Genomic DNA, 17,353 nt, shown 5'->3' on the forward strand with positions numbered 1-17,353 from the left:
TATATATATATATATATATGTTTGGGGTGTGGGGGGTCTTGCACCCATGCAAAAAAAAAAGTTTAAAGGATCTCTGTGAAACCAACAGTAATTATACTTCAGTGACAACACCATATCAGTTATACATACAAAAGTACAGTGAGCAAATGCAGTTTGAGCAAAAATTAAACCAGAGTACCTTAGGCAAACCTTAGTTCTGTAGTTACCACACCCACACGTAACTGTATCTTGTGAAGCAAAAGAATACTCATTTGACTCGTGCTTGGGCAATGTAATTGAAGATTCACAAAAGCATTCATAACAAAACAACAACAAATTTATTCCCTGGCAAACTGAAGTAACAAAACAGATTTACTGCTCAATAGTTTATTTATGAAGATTCTTTTTCTTTTTTACATTCTTCTTTTGTTTTTTTTGCATACTGTTTCATATATACTTCTTAAATTATTAATAACTGCACTTGATGTACACCTTTCTCCCCAGGACTCTACTGAAAACAGGAATGAACACTGCTGAGTTTGACATTACCAAAGATCAAGCCCATACATGTATGTGCCAAAAGTGTCAGTGCTGCAATCATTAATATATATTTAATATTTTTACTACTAGCAAAAAAGCAATGAACAGTTTTTTTCTTGTTTTTACTCCAGGCACTCCAATTTCCTCCATCCCCCAGCACAACTCAACAGTCAATTGTCTGAAAACTCTGGGTGTGCACCATTAGTTCACTGCACACCCCAGCATGTTATGAAAGGCCATTTATTAATGCATGTATTCAGTTTGTCAGAGAACTTACTTAACTTTAGGAGAGTACTGAACACATTTTACACAACACTGTTAGTCAATCAGGGGATATGATTTTCTGAACCAGTTTCACAAGTGTGCATATATACATATTACACTACAAATTTAGGTCATAAGGGAGAGATTATTTGTCTATTTTTATCAGGATTTTACAGGTAACATTTAAATCTTGTTCCATCCTTTACCTCCTTTCCTTCACCCAACCTATGCCTTCCTGACTAGTTTTGCTGAGTTACTATATGCCTGTCCCATGCATATTGGATTGCTTTTGCTAAATACTGAAGTGCACACATCTTCCTGACTGCTTCTGCCAAGTCAAATACTCATCCTATGCTCTTCTGATACTTCTGCCAAGTCACTGTGCACCCACACCATGTCCCCCTGATTGCTTCTGCTGAGTCACTGTAGGCCCACCCTTTGCCTTCCTGACTATATCTGCTGACTCACTGTATACCCACACTACACACTGAAGGCGTAATCCGAGGTACCAGGAAGCTCCAGTAAAGCATTCACAGTTCAAACTATAACTGTATACCCATCCATGCATTCCTGACATTTCTGCTGAGTTACTGTACACTGTTCTCGTGCTTTCCTGATGGTTTTTGCAGAATCACTGTATGCTCGCCCCATGCCTTCCTGACTGCTTCTACTGAGTCAGTACACTACTCACTATGGTAGACAAATCCACTTCTCCATTTCTCTCCTTTCTTGCAGTCTGTTCTTTCCATTTGTAAAATATATGCTCTTCATCCCTCCGCCTTCCTTACATTCAGCTTCTCACACCACTCTCAATACCTTGAGTATCCAGATTATGTCTGGCTATCCCTTGGACTTGTTTATTCAGATTATGTCCTGCTGCCACTCTCGCAATCTCTCTCTCCATCATTTAATTTTTCCTCTTGCCCTTTGTTAGACCACTGGTAGCACTTCAAGTCTCTGACTTCTAAATGCATAAAATGAAGACAGTACTCCACATCTGGGGTCTGACCACAAACCTACAGAGCAGCGATGTTCTTCCATGCAGTGTACTACTTCTAGGCTTTACCCAAGTACCTTGTTGCCATTCTTCAACCAGGGGTTGGACCGGTATGGTTATACTACGCATGGCCATTTCCTCATCAGTCTGATGGAGTGAATTTGCTTAACCATTTATTTACCCATTTGTATGTAGTTTTTTAAAAAAAGTAATGTTAACCAATCTTTCATATGTGCAGTGTACAGTTAAAATAAAGTTAATCAGTCTTGTAAATGTGGAGTACATATACTTTTGTAAGCTGGCAAATATGCATACCGTTTTCTCCACATGTACAGAAAGCAGCAGTAATAAATGCATCAAGGAGCATTTTGGAAATGCATTGTGGGAATGGCAAAAACTGTGTCACTACAGGTAAATGAAGTCTGATTAATAGTCAACCCAAACAAAACTAAACTACTCATCTTCCAATCCACCAAACATACTCAAAACAACTCTCACTTTAACATCACAGCAAAAGACAACACCACTATATCCCCAACTGAACACACCAAATTGCTAGGAGTGGAAATAAACAATAAATTAAAATTTGACATTCACATATCCATGACCATAAAAAAAGTCCACAAAAAACTAGGAGCGTTATACAGAAATAAGCAACTTCTCACCAAAGCAGCAAAGATTTCAATAGCAAATTCCCACCTTATCTCCACCCTACTTTATGCTTCTCCAATATATACCAACCTAAGGCAATGTGATCTAAACAAGCTAGAGACCTGCTACAACAAAATCGCCAAATTCGCCACAGGGGCATCCTTCTGTAGTCACCACTCTCTCTCACTTGCTGAACTGGGCTGGCTTGAACTCCCTCACCTCCTTCAATGGTATCAACTCTTACTCGCCCACAAACTAGTAAACCATCCACTAAATGTCCCATCCCTCCAGAATCTACTCCAACCCCATCGCACCACCAGACCACTAAGATCCCGCAACAAAAATCACTTGCAGATCACTAAAGCTAATGACTCTGCTGGTGAAGCACTATTCTCTTGCACCATAGCCAAATTATGCAACTCCCTCCCACCCACAATTACCTACATACCATCATGCACCCACTTCAAAACTTTACTAAAAGCACACCTAAAACATGCTGGCTATGCCCTTGCAACTCCCACTCTAATATCACCCACCCAACCACTACCTTTCTTTCCACTCCACTAACTACCTTGATTATAGCAAGCTCAGATGCTCATAAGCCTAGTACTTATTATACAGCAGGAACTTCTGATTGTAACATTTGTTAATGTCCGTTATGTACTTCACAGATAAAGATTCTAGTTGTCTACTGATGTACTATGTTCTTCATCTGTAAATATGCTGTAATAATTGCTATGTAAATTGTTAATCTCTATGTAATCCAGTGTAAGTACTGTCTGTTTATTTTAACTGTGGAGCTTTTCTCCCCAGGCCGCTGCTGAAAATGGACCTACATCCAGTTGGACACTCCCGGTCAACAAATATAAATAAATAAATTAAATAAATAAATAAAGCAAACTGTCACTGAAATACCTAAGAAGATAGAGGCATTGTAAGATAAGGCTACAGAATTGAGAACGTGTCACTAGTGCTTGGTACTGCTTAACTCGGTTAATGCACCAGGTCATAATAGCAGCCTTGGTTATGACAGATGACCAGCAATAGCTAGTTAAATGGATTAAATTATATTGCATATTTAAAAGCCTTTCAGCATAGTTTGTTAGAGTCACAGATGAAAAGTTGCTAAGGTATAAGGTCTGAAGACAGAAGACTTTGGAGGACTTTTAAGGGTGTTTAAGGGCACTATTTGGAAGGCTTGGTAAAATGATGAGCAGTGAAATGTTTTCCTGACTTGTACTTAAGTAGAGGAGAAGAGTGATAATGATACAGAAGTTTGTACATCATGGTACTGATGTGTGCCTCATATATTACTGTGAGGGATACATCTGTATGGTGATACAGCATCCCCATAGGGGAGTTGCACAAATACCATAGACGAAGCTGCAGTTCTGGACACTGCTTACTGAATTCACTGTTAAAACTGGAGGTGTGCATTGTAGGGTTAAGTACATTTTGTTTTCACCATTAAGGTTTTGTGACTTGAAATCTGTGTACCTGCCTACAAAATTAGTTTGGAGAAAGAGAAATTGGGATCTAGCCAAAGGCCAGGATACTTGTTTTATGAGATTCACTCTGTGGTACATCCTGTGGGAGATGGAATGACCACTGTATAGATGTGAACAGTAAACATTTGTGTGTCTGTGACTACTTTTGCTGAGATTTATTCAAGACTTAGATCATTCTCAGATTTTTAATAAGGTTTTCTTCAGTAGTGACATAAGTGCTGGGATAACAATCACAGCATCGGACTTCCAGCACAAAGCACAGAAGGTTAATTTGAGCTCTCTCAGAGTGAAAACAGAAACTCTAAAAAGGCCAAGTGAAACCATCAGTTCGGGTAAAGTTTAGTCACTGTCTAATAATTACACTGTGTGGATGCCAGAAAAGAAGAAATTTGGAGAACCTAAGACAGAAAAAAAAAGAAGAGACAACTCTTGTTGAAAAAAATCCTGTAATCAGTTTAGCAAAAAAAAAAGTTTAAGTTTTGGTACAGGAAATGGCTTCCAGCAACACAGTGGAAAATTAAACCACATGTACTCAAAGGTGTTAAAAAAACAATGAAACACTGAAGGAATATATCTACTTAAAAGAAGGGTGGAAAAAAGAGAAGATTTAACTAGCTATTCAGATGAACTAATAAAAATGTGAAAAATCACACAATGAAATGGAAAAAAAAAGTTTGTCTTCGCATAAGGCTTTTCAAGAAGAGAAGTTTAAAAATAGTAGAGATAGAAGACGTGATTTTCTGCTCTATCAGAGAAACTGTAAGGAACAGACTGTATTCATTTTATGAAAGCAAAAATAAGCAACTGGGCTTCAGGGCAGGACTTGTTCACTTACATTGCAAGTATGTTCCAAATTTGGCCATGAGAAAGCAAACAAGACCTATATCAGTAAAGATGTAATCATACCAACAAAGAGTTGCTCTTAAAACTGTGGAAGAAAGGAAAAGTACTGAAAACTATTGACTATTACTGGAAAATTATTATTATTCACTGTAAACCATGCAGGAAAAAAAGCAAATTTATCCCAGCAATCAGGGAATGTCAACAGGCGGGTGTGAGACTCTAGCTGTTTTATTCAGCGTCTTCAGAATATTTTTTTTTCCTGCAGAATCAGACATATTTTGATGCAGATCAGGCCAAGGAAGAAATAAAATGTGAGCACAAAGGACAAAGAAAGAAATAAAATGCTTGACAGATGCAAAAAAAATCATAAGAGTTGACTAGAAGCACCATGAGTATTATTGGGCTTTATAACCAGACTCAGATATTGGGAGATGAAAATAATCAGGAATACCAGAAATACTGAAATGAATGAATGAATGAGAGACTATAAAGCATCAGTCTCACTAGATATAGAAATAGATGTAAATCTCGCTTTGCAAGAAAAAGTAACTTAGAAAGACTGGAATTATGATAATTCTGTTAAACCTGTGAGTGGACTGCAAAGCATGCATCCCACTATGTCATTAATGTTTAGGACGACACTGAAAGGAAAGTAGTAGTAACCCAAGTAAAACAGTTTTTAGTACTTGTATAAAAATCATGATATAAATCGCATGTTATAATGTAAAGCTGCTTAGTGCGCAGTCAAGGAAATTTTAAATGTGAGGAAATAATTTTATCAGTGACTGCAGGATATTTTAAAGATATAAAAGCAAGCAAGTACTTTTACATAGCAGTAAGATATTCAGGCTTTACAATGTAACCAGAAAGGCTGAAGAGAAGTAAAAGTTAATATAATGTTATGATCTTGGGCTGAAGGTGTAGGAGTGATATATAAAGCTGTACTGATCATATTATATGGCAGAAGTAAAATAGCGTCCCTTGCTTTTTCATGGATGGATGTTTAGATTAATGTCCTCAGTTTATGCTACAGACAAGGGCATTTAAGAAAACAGTCATGAAAAATAATGCAAATTTATGAAAAGAATGGCAAATGCTTAATTTTCTTGCAACTGTAAAATGATTGTTTTTTTTATTTTTAACCATTAGCAAATGCTCTCACTGGAGACAAAAAAGTCTGCAGGTGTGCCCAGTTGTCCAGGGGGAGTCCGAGTGAAATTTACAAATATTCTTTCATGCATCTGCAAAATTTTTTAGCGGTTCTTTCTTTTCTCTTTCATTTTTGACTCATTTTACTGCTTGCAGGTACAAGTAAGTTACTTTTGACAGTTCTAAGCACTATTTGTGATAAATGTAACATATAAAGGTGAAGTGGCAAGCAGTTCAGAGAAAAATAAACTAAATTTGAAACTGTGAGAAGATAAGTAGTAGCTTCCCCAGCATCCTTAATACATGAATGCATTTAAGATAGCAGTGAACAATTTCTTTATTTAAAGGTAGTCAATAACCTTTTCTTAGGGCTAAAAGTTAAATGTTTACTGAAAGCATGCAAGCTGTTTTTCACATTTAAAAGGTGAATAGAAACAAAAAAAAAAACAGACAGCAATCAGTGTAAGTGGGAATGCAGAGTATAATGTGATGTAGTATGGATAATCTTAATTTTAGAGCAGGTCATGCCTGTGGGTGCAGACATCGATTTGAGGAAACTGCTCCTAATTGGAGGGATAAACATTCTCTGAAAATGTATATACTTTTGTGTGCTTTCTCCAAGTTAAAAAGGGATGGGGGGGGGGGGGGTTCTGAATTTTTTTTTTGTTTGAGTGTTTTCAATGATGAAAAAAGTCTTGAAAAATATGGCAGGTTCAAATGGAGATAAGAAGCAAATCTATAAAAGATCAACCTGCCAAACATTAAAGTGTGCATGTAAGCAGAAAGCTGGAAATACCCATTCAAAGGAACTGACGTACAATAGGTGGGAGTAGTACCTTTTTTATAATAAAAATATTAAGGCTTAAATACCCTTGTCTGTAGTATAAACTGAGGGCATTAATCTAGACAACCATCACTGCAAAAGCAAGAGAAATTATCTTTCCATATCATCAGAGAATATAAACAACCTTAAAGTTGTAGACATCATGCACAGACTTTTTGAATTATATGTAAGTTAAGAAATGTAGGGTGCAATAGCAATGCTGCAGGAGACACTTGGATATAAATGATTATGTGAATTTGACAAAAATTATTTCAGTATGGATGGTCGGCAGAATATCAGGGACAAAGGTAAATTGAAGCAATACAGATTGCTAAAGTGGTTCAAGAGAGACAGAAGAGGAATAGTGGATTTGTGGTAGTGAGGACTACTGTCAAGGAGGAAATAATTCTCAGAAGTCTGCCTGGGGTATAAAAATACCTAAGCAAACACTTCCAAGCAAAACTCCTAAACTTTCTGAACTTTGCTGGATACTTGAGCTATACAGATGCAGATTATTCCTTTGCAAAATTCTTTTCATGTCACCCTCCCCAATTGCTTCTAACCTCCTCCAATTGATTCTTAGAATTATCATGCAACATTTAATGAGTCCTACTAATGATCCCTTTTTAACATCTGCTTCTATTCTAGACTCGACTAAAAACTCTTCCAATGCTGGTCTTTCACTTGGCACTTCTCTATCACTATCGCCACAAGCTCTACATGGAGAATTATACCAAAATAAAACTAGCTAACGCCCTATTCATCCCTTCCCTTCTATATGGTAGTGCCATTTTACCAATATTCAAACAACCCTTAGTAATAAACTACAATCCTACTACAATAAAACAGCCAAATTTGCCTGTGAAAAACCACACTGTTCTCATCACTACCAAGCAATCATTGAACTAAAATGGCTAGAATTTTCATACCATCTAAAATACATCTAACTAACCTTAGCCCACAAACTAATCAGTAAACCTAATGAATGCCCAGCCCTTGACTCAATCCTACAAACTTACACCCCTACAAGAACTCTAAGATCTTCTTGTAAACTCTTGCTTACAGTAACAAAACCCAATAAAAGAGCTGGACAATGTCTGTTCCCCACTCTATTGCCAAACTATGGAATAACCTATCATCTGAAATAACCCAAATTGACCACCCAAATACCTTTAAAGTAGCTCTAAAAACGCTATCTAAACAATCCATTTTGCACCTGCCTCAGAACCAAACCTCCTTAAAAAAACACATTTCACCAAATACTGGGTTGGCAAATCTTTGTAAAACCCAGTCTTCACAACAACTACTGGAAACCTACTATACAGTACACTATACTCAACATAGAAAGTACTGTTTCAAAGCCCATGCTTTTCTAGTGTAGAATAAAGTAAATTCCTGTGAATTGTATTTTGAAATATGTTTTTCTCTTGCATCTTGTGTAGAATAATGCAAATCCTACAAATTGTATTTTTGACATATGTTTCCTTCTGCATCTTTAACATGTAATACTGTTTAAGCTTATGTTGAACTTTGTTGTCACTGTAATGCTCGTGAAGCTTTTCTCCCTGGGCCTCCACTGAAAATGGGTCTCAGACCCAGTGGACTTTCCTTGTCAACAAATGTTAATATATAAATAAATTCTCTGGCAGGGAAGGCAGTTTCTAACCCACAGTCCAATCTTTTGTCTGGTCTCATCCCACCTTATTACCATTCCCTCTTTACTTGTTTGCCTCCAATGCTTTGCTTCCTTTGCTAATTTTCTCCAGTAATTCCCAGAATCCTCATGCCTATTTTCTATACCCCAACTTGCAGGCATCCTTAACAGCAAAATCCCTTTTCTCTATTCCCATGTTGGATTAGCTCTTGGATTCTTATCTCTACCTTCCATACTATATGTGAACAACAACCAGCATACTTTCAGTAAACATTAGCATTTAGCCTTAGGAGAAAATACACAGGCTAATCTTAAACTAAATTGTACACTGTTACATTTAACTGCATTAAACTACTAAAGGCTGTTGGGAAGACAAGCAATTACATAACTATTCTCTTCCCACAGTTTCAAACTTCTTTTCTTACTGAACTGATTGCCAATATCACTTTAAAAGTTAATTACATTGTACCTTTCAAATACACTGTTTAGATCTCTCAAGATTAGAATTACAGAATTAGAATGTAGAAGGCAAGTGGACCAAGTGATCATTTATACCCTTGCATTACCCACTCTTAGACCTTAACTTCTAAGGAGTGATACGGCAGTTATACATGGGGTGAACTGAAGAATACCCATAGAACTAATTAATTCTTAAAGAAAGACAGTGCATCATATCACTATATCTGGAGAGGATTAACTGCCTCCACCAGAATGCTGCTTGTTTTCACCAAAACAGTAGGTACTAATATAAATATGTGAGCTAAATATTCAAAAATACAAGAAAGAACTACAATCTATTACTTTTGTATCATTTTCACTTGCTTTTAAGTCTTTTTGCAATCAATACAAATTTACTTCTCACAGCAGCTAAAGATCACAACATTACAACTTTAAACCTTTAGTGACTTCAGTCACTTCATTTTATCTTTTTAACTTGTTATAGTAGATGCATAATTACAAAGAGTACACTCTTATTCCACTATCACTAGCATACACAACAATGATAAATTTCCCCTCCCTCTCAAATTCAAAATGCCTATGACCAAGTACAACCTACAACTACCTTACAAAACAGAACACAATTTACAGTAGGAAACTTTTAAGAAAAAGAAAAAGTTTTACTTAAAGTTACTTCTTCAGTTCATTCCGTCATACCTCTTAGTATGAGTGTTTAAATAAATTGGAGGGTGCAACAGCTCAAAAATTGGGGCAGATTTTAAATATTGCTCTTTTAAACTTTGAAAATTGGTAAAATAACAGGTTTTGCATTGGCAATCATTTTCTGAAGGATATAAAGTTTAAAATAAAAATGTCTGTCATTATTTAGTGACTTCAATACTTAATGTTTTGCCAGTAAACCACAAATTTTGTGAAGGACAGACCAAACATGAAGCAAAAATCTGTAAAATTCTGTACAACTGGAATGCATGCATTCATTGCCCTCCTAAACATTAATGACAAAGCAGAGTTTATGCTTCATCATTTTCTTATCAAATTAACGTGGTCAACAAACAAACTTCTACGCTTTTTCATCCACTTTATACAGAACCACAATTCATGTGCAAACTAGTAAACTACATCTAGCAGGATTAACGTACAGTTCTCTTCTGCCTGGTATATACAAACACTCTGGTGTTCCCAGGTTTTAATTATTCCCTTCTGCAACATTTTAGCCAGTAGCAACTATTTCTACTGGTATGGTTCTTTACTAATAGAGGTCTTGGATGATTTCTGGTGGCTAGCTCTCAATCGTACGTACATGTGATCTGCCTCTTCATTAACAAATCCTGCTGTGAACTGGTGGAGTTGCTTAACTGTACTTCCAAAAAATAAATTCAAACTGCTCCTTCCAGTTTCTCTGCTATAGCAAAAATCAAACTCTCTCTGAGCGCTGTCCTCTATCTTTCAACGGTTCTTTTTGCCAAGCCTCATCTTCAACAAGTCTTTCCTTCATTTAGGTCTCTTATCAGCTTGTATTAAAGGTTACTTATAGCTTCTTCTATTTTTCCAGAATTTTAATAAATAAATATGTACAACTCCAGTGTCTTGCTCATTTTAAACACACCAAAGTGGTTTTGACATTTTTTTTTTATCAAAAGCCATTCTCCAGTACTAAAGCTCCTAACCAAACTGCTTTTTGCTGAACAGCTATGAGTTTCTTCCCATTCAAAACTTTTATTTCTTTTCTGACAAATTTTCCTTTTTCCACATTTCTTCTTTGCTGACAGGCTGTATAATTACTAGACAGTAAAAAAATAATGAAACTGATAATTTTTTACTAGCGTTTGTTTTTTTAGATGTGCCCACAAAGCAAAGGACACACCACTGTCTCTTACTCAAATTGGGATAGCTACCCACCAACAGAAGAGATGCCCTTTTATTTAGCACATTTTTATTCAGAATGATCTCACAAGGACATTGCTGTACAGTAAAATACAAGATAAACTTTAGGAAGTGAAGCTACTCTGAGGGACAGACAAGATGATGCCCTTGTCTTGCAAGAATTAGATTTAAGTTCACTGCAGATGAAACATGCTTCTCTAAACTTAACCCAGTCCGTTGGACTCACCTCCCCATTGAGATCAGACAGCATAACACCCTAGCTTAATTTAAGCAAAAACTTAAAACAGCTGGAAAATGATTCTTCTTACTTATGTTTGCAATTAAATGGTTCAATAAGCCACCAGCAAACTTGTTCCTACTCATTCGGCTCTACTTCTTTTTCTCATATAAAACTCATCTGATTTTACGCATCTGTATATTTGTGTGTGTGTGTGTGTGTGTGTGTATATACACACACACACATGCGCGAGCACACAGTTATCTCATCTTTACTTCAAACTGTATGCAACTGTCTTGCAGGTCATTACTGACTCACTGTAATTTGCAGATTGTACACTGTATTACTCTCTGTATTCTTATAAGACAGATAAATCCAATTCATGGCTGAAATGGGTATTTGGACCAGCCCATCTACGAAGTTATCAAATTGTAATAAATAAAGAAGATAATCTGATTCTTCATTCAACTGAGTTGGTCTAGTGTCTTAATGCACTGAACATGGCTGCTATCAGTATGAAAACTGATTAGGTTTTTAGGACACACAGCAAAACTTAGAAATAATTCCTCCTAGATCAAAAAACAGCACATTCAAGGTACAGTGAATGGTAGGTAACAAATGTATGTTGTACAGAAGATGTTTTAAGCTGATCCTTAAACATTGACCCTTACCTGAAGGTTAACTGTTTACAAAGGACAGGCAGGCTGTTGTGTAGTCTTGACACCTTTGCTTTTAAGGTATACAAATACAATGGTTAACATTAAATTACATTTGCAATTTTATTACTAGTAGTCAATCAGTAAGGACTTAACCTTCAGCATTTTAATGTTGTAACAGCACTTTGTGCTCATCACTGCTAATCTACAAACATGCCAGCTAGTACATAATGATGACATGTCAACACAATACATTTCCAGGCCACTACATCCTACTCCATTTTTTTTCACCCTTGCTTGCTAAAACCCAGTTCTGCACAGCATACTAACTGCTCATAATGCTTCTTTTAATGATTCACGCTTTGATGGTCAAGCTGTTCTGTTCATACATGGGCAAATTACCATTTTAAAAGCACTGACACATTCTAAGTTACCTTCTAATTCCCCTGAATGTCCATGTTTGTTCCATAACACAAAGCTATCATGTTGCCATTAAGTACTACACTTGAGGGAACAAGTAAATAAATTATGTACTCACCATAACATTCCATCTGTGTTGTCCATTTTTATTCTTCATCAACAATTAGGTTTGATTCTGAACTCCAGACAGTTGGATCAGACTCAGCCATTGATAAAAATCGTGGCAACCAAATTTTTTGACCTTCTCCCTTAGCCTCAATGCACTTCCCCCAAATACCTCAGATCTTGTTTGCTGCTTAGTAGAGAGTAAAAGATGAAAGAGTTTAATGAAGAAGCCATATCTAGGAGTCGTATGTAAAAAAGTATACAGGGATCCTGTAAACACTCGTTCCTTCAGAAGTCTTTAGATGGGGTTTAGTGGGAGGGGAGTTAAGGAACAATAAAACACAGATGGAATGTTACAGTGAGTACATAACTTCTTTATCTAATGTTGTCAATTTTCATTCTATCCTCAACAATTGGGACAAAGTCCCCAGCTACCTATTTCCAGGGTGGACTAAAGGAAGCATATTCCTGAGCACCACAGAAACAAATGATGCCCTACCCCTGGAGACTAGATCCAACTTGTAATGAGTTTCAAAGGTATTGGGAGTAGCTCAAGTTGTTGCTGCACATACATCATCCATGGACATTCTTGATTGAAAAGCTGTAGAAGTAACCATGGATTTAGTGGAGTGTGCTTTCAAGGAATGTGGAAGAGTAATGCCAAGCTTAGTGTAAATGAAGGATATGCAATTTGTCAACCACTTTGATAGCGTAATCTTAGAAACTGGTTTTCTCAAAGTTGGTTCAGAAAATGAGATGGAGGTGAACAACTGGTCGGCTTTTCAGATTTTCTCGGTTCTATGCAAATAAAAGCATAACTGTCTATGGAGATCCAGTAAATGCAAGATATACTCTCCTTTGTTGGTGAACTTGGGAAAGAACACCGAGAAGTTAATACTTGATTAATATACTGGATTCTGACACCACCCATCAGCAGAAAGGGCGGGATTAGTACGCAAGGTCACTCCATCTTTGTGGAAAATTAAGTATGGAGGTTTAGAGGATAATGCCTGAATCTCAGAAATTCTTCTTGCGGAAGTAATGGCAACCAAGAAATTTGTTTTCCATGTAAGATATTTTAGGTCACATTTAGTTGCTGGTTCAAAAGGGGATTGTGTGTGAGACTGGAGCATCAGGTTTATATCCCATGGAGGGGCAGGGTCTTTAAACGAAGGCCTTAGGAGGCAAATACCTTTTAAGAAAGCCTTGCTCAACTTGTGAGAAGCTATAGAGGAGTTAATTAAATCTAATTTGAAAATTGGAAATTGCTGCCAGTTGCACTTTATCGGTCGAAGACCTAGCACCGTTTAGAAATAAGTGCATTAGAAAGTCCAGAATGCAACTGATAGGGGCTGAAAAGGGATCAAAATTGTGTTGTTGTGCCCAAATAATGAATCTTTTCCATTTATTGGAATATATTTTTCTTGTCGATGGTTTATGAGATGATAAAATTATATGGAGAACAGGTGAAGACAGCATGGATTGTCTGGCTATTTACAGAATTGGAGAAGCCAAGCAGTAAAGCATGAGGTTTGGAATATCTGTATGTGTCATACCTGTCGGGCAAAACAGGAGTTCCAGAGTCAGATCTAGGCACTGTGGTTGAACCAGGTGAGGCCAAAGGAAGGATAACCAAATTTGTTGAGGCCATTAGGGCGCAATGAGGATTACTTTGCTCTTTGACCTGGCAGCTTTCTGCAGAAATTTCAGAATCAATGGAACTGGTAGATATACATAGAGAAGGCAGAGGGGCCAATTGTGGAGTAAGAGCATCCCTCGTTGACTTCCCCTGTGGAGGAATTAGGGGAAAGTAGTTGCTGCACTTGTTCTTTAAAAGACAGGCAAAAAGGTCGCAGCAAGGCTGGGCCCATCGACAAAAAATGTCCATTGCCACTGTTTCGCTGAGGGACCATTCGGGGGGTAGAAGAATGTACTTGCTCAGTTTGTCTGCTATCATGCTGGATTTCCCCAGAATGTGTGTTGCTAATAGAAAGTAGTTGGAAGAGATCACCCACTGCCATACCTTGAGAGCTTCTCGACACAATATGTAGGATTCGGTTCCCTGTGGTTTGTTGAAATACCATACAAATGACATGTCTGTTTTAATCACCATCGTCCCAGAGGGAACAGCATCCTGAAATGCAAAGCTAACAGCACCGCTCTCATCTCCAGAACATTTATGTACAAACTGGGATCCTTGGGGGACCAAGTGCCCTGGACGGTCTTTCTCAGATAATGCCCCCCACCATACCTGGGAAGCATCCATGGCCACTATGTCCTTGGGCTGTTGGGGAATGAAAGGACATCCTTGAAGTATTTGGCCAGATTGGATCCACCAACTCATATCTCTTCTGCATGTCTGGGTAATTCTTACTTGGGATGACACTGATAAAGGATTGTCCATTGAGTAGCCAGCATCCACTAAAGGATCCCCATGTAAAACCGGGCAAGTAGGACTACGCTTATTGCTTGCAACCATAAAGTCTAGCATCCGAAGGGCTAGATGGGCTGAAACTTAGGTACTCACCATAATCTTTCTGACCTGGGACCTTATTGTCTGAACTCAGTGTGGTGGAAGAGAAGTGATGGCAGATTTTGTATTGAGAAGTGCTCCTATAAACTCTAATGTCTGAGTTGGCTGTAGTTGTAATTTGTTGGAGTTTATGGTTATCCCCAGAAGACTGCAAGTCTGGAGCACCTGATCTCGTGTGTATGACCTGATGCCTGGTCGGAGCAGAAACAAGCCAGTTGTCCATGTAGGGAAACATCTGAAATCCCTGCAGTCAGAGATGAGCTGTGGTGAACACCCTGGGGCCATGGTGAGTCTAAAGGCCAATACTCTGAACTGGAAATGATTGGCTCCCAGCAGGAAGCATAGGTACTTTCTGGATAGTCTGTTCATCTTTATATGATAATAGGCATCCTGAAGATCTATACAGCACATCCAGTCTTCCTTGCCTAGAATGGACTGAACCATGACCATCTAGAATTTGGTTCACTAACTTGATTTGTTTAGATTGGCAAGATCCAAAATTGGTCTTCAGACTCCTGTCTTTGGCACTAAAAAGAACCTTGAGTAAGTTCCGAATCCTATTTAGTCTACTGGGACCTCTTGGATGACTCTCTTTTTCTAACAGCTTTTGAATTTGAATTGCTGCTTGATCTCTCTGACTGGGTGGACCATCGAGGATTTTTCCTGGAATTGGAGGTGGAAGGGAAAAGGGTATTATATAACCTCTGGAAATAATCCTCTGCACCTACGTATCTTCTATAAAGTCTAGCCAGGCTCTGATGCATGGAGAAATGCCCCCAACTGTCTCCAGAGGTGGCCTCTGTTCATGCATGCTGATAGGGTTTGTCAAAGGAAGATTCTCATGAACCCTGGTTTTGCAGGCCACCTCTGCCATGAAGGCATTGTCATCCATTAGAGTTTCCTCCTCTGCCCCTGGGGAAACTCCTCCATGTGTGTCCTGGAAAGGACCTTGAGACATCTTGAACCATATTTTCCAGCTACTGCACCGATTCCTGGAACAGAATCTTTGGGGAGCCGAAAAACATATGCTCAAGGCAGACACAGTCTTTCCATCTTTCTCATACCTGGACAGGGTTTCCTTTACTTAAGGGCCAAACAGTGTAGTTCCTTCAAAAGACTTATTGACGAAAAAATAGAAATGGCTCTGGCTCTGCAAAATTGCACAAGTGCACCCAGGCCTGTCTCCTCATGGAAATGCCTGAACCTGCTGGTCTTGAGGTTACTTCTGCTACATTGGAAACTAACCTCATAGAAGAGTTGGATATAGATTTTAGGGTTGCCAACTGAGAAACTACAGAATCTTGGACTTCTTCAAAAATGGCTCCTGTGACAGTATCTGATAACTCCATAGTCAAATCACTCTGAAGTCTAATAAAGTGTGCCAAACAGTTCAGTGACCTTAAAGCAAAGGCTGCCGAAGCAGACACTCTTCCTTAATCTGTCCACTGTACATGACTCCCTGTTGGGGGGATAGACAGTGAAACTCTCGTCAGTGAATTCTTTCTTCATAGCCGCCACTACGACCATGGCATCAACTGGAACCCCTTTCCCCAAGAACTGTCTGTCCTCAGGTGGTGCCACTATCCTGTCTAGTCTCCGAGGTATGGGTTCTATGGAGTCTGGCTCCAAAAGAAAAATTTCTCAGACATAGGGTTGGAGCGAGTCCAGCCACCTCTCTAAGAATTTCCAGATGTCTCCAAATGAGACATCTTCAGCAGTTGACCATGGGGACCCTTTGCCTTCATCGAAATGTGTCTTCAATGATGGACTCCTGTAGGGGAGTCTATGTGCTTCGTCTTACATGTCCTCTTCCTGGGCACCTCTTCAGTGGGATGCTCTGTAGAGGTATCAGAAGAGGAAATCGGAATTACCTGAAAAGGAACCTGGGTCTTTGGTACTAGATGCTTCTGTGGAGAGCAGTGGAGAGGCTCTTGACGCTGTGACAAAAAGGCAGAACATTTAGGATCAGAGGTGGAAGGCTCTGTCCAATCTGCCAAGGCAGAGAAAACTCTTTTCACAGCCTCAAAGACAGAGCTCAAAAGAGCAGAAGAGGGATTCTGATCCAATAAGGCAAGCTTCTGAATCGTCGCCCCCTCTGCTCCGATGGCACTACCTCTGAAGTGGAAGCCAGAGCCGACATGTCCAGTGCCGAGCCTCCAAGGCATAGAGATTGCTCCGAAAACTTCAGAATCAAATGCTGCACCCCGAATTCAACAAGCAAACTTTGGCTCCAAGAGCTCTCCGGATCAGAGTGGACCAGAGATCTCAGAGAAGATCTCGGATCCAATAATATTACAATCATCAGCTCAGAGGCAGATGGATCTGGATGGCTAGGAGTCTGGGACTCAGAAGTAGCAGCAGGAGTCAGAGAAGGAATTTGGAAATGGGGTGATGTGCAAGGACTGATAACTTAACCAGAGGGTTAGGTGCTGAGGGAAAAACAATCTGTCCCTGCAACAAAAGAATCTTCCATACCACTCTCTCCACATCATCTTCTGTGAGGCTTCTGGAAGAACAAGTTGAGTAAATGGATGGAGATATTGGTCTTTGCAAAAAGGGTGATGGGAGTCTGTCAGGAACTGGATCCACGGTTAAGGAGTATCTGGTAGGTGGAAGTAAAAGCATCTTGATATGGTATGTCAGTGTCAGATCCGATAAAGTCGAATGCAAT

General features: G+C 38.6%; 1 protein-coding gene across 3 annotated transcripts in view; it reads right to left on the bottom strand.

Moving 5' to 3' along the window:
- RAPH1 (Ras association (RalGDS/AF-6) and pleckstrin homology domains 1) overlaps nucleotides 1–17,353 on the bottom strand; it is a 2,904,638-nt gene that overhangs the window by 584,719 nt on the left and 2,302,566 nt on the right. The gene's annotated exons all lie outside the window — the stretch shown is intronic.

This window comes from Protopterus annectens, chromosome 2.part0 (assembly GCF_019279795.1).
Source record: "Protopterus annectens isolate FY-2018-M chromosome 2.part0, PAN1.0, whole genome shotgun sequence".
Classification (NCBI taxonomy): domain Eukaryota; kingdom Metazoa; phylum Chordata; order Ceratodontiformes; family Protopteridae; genus Protopterus; species Protopterus annectens.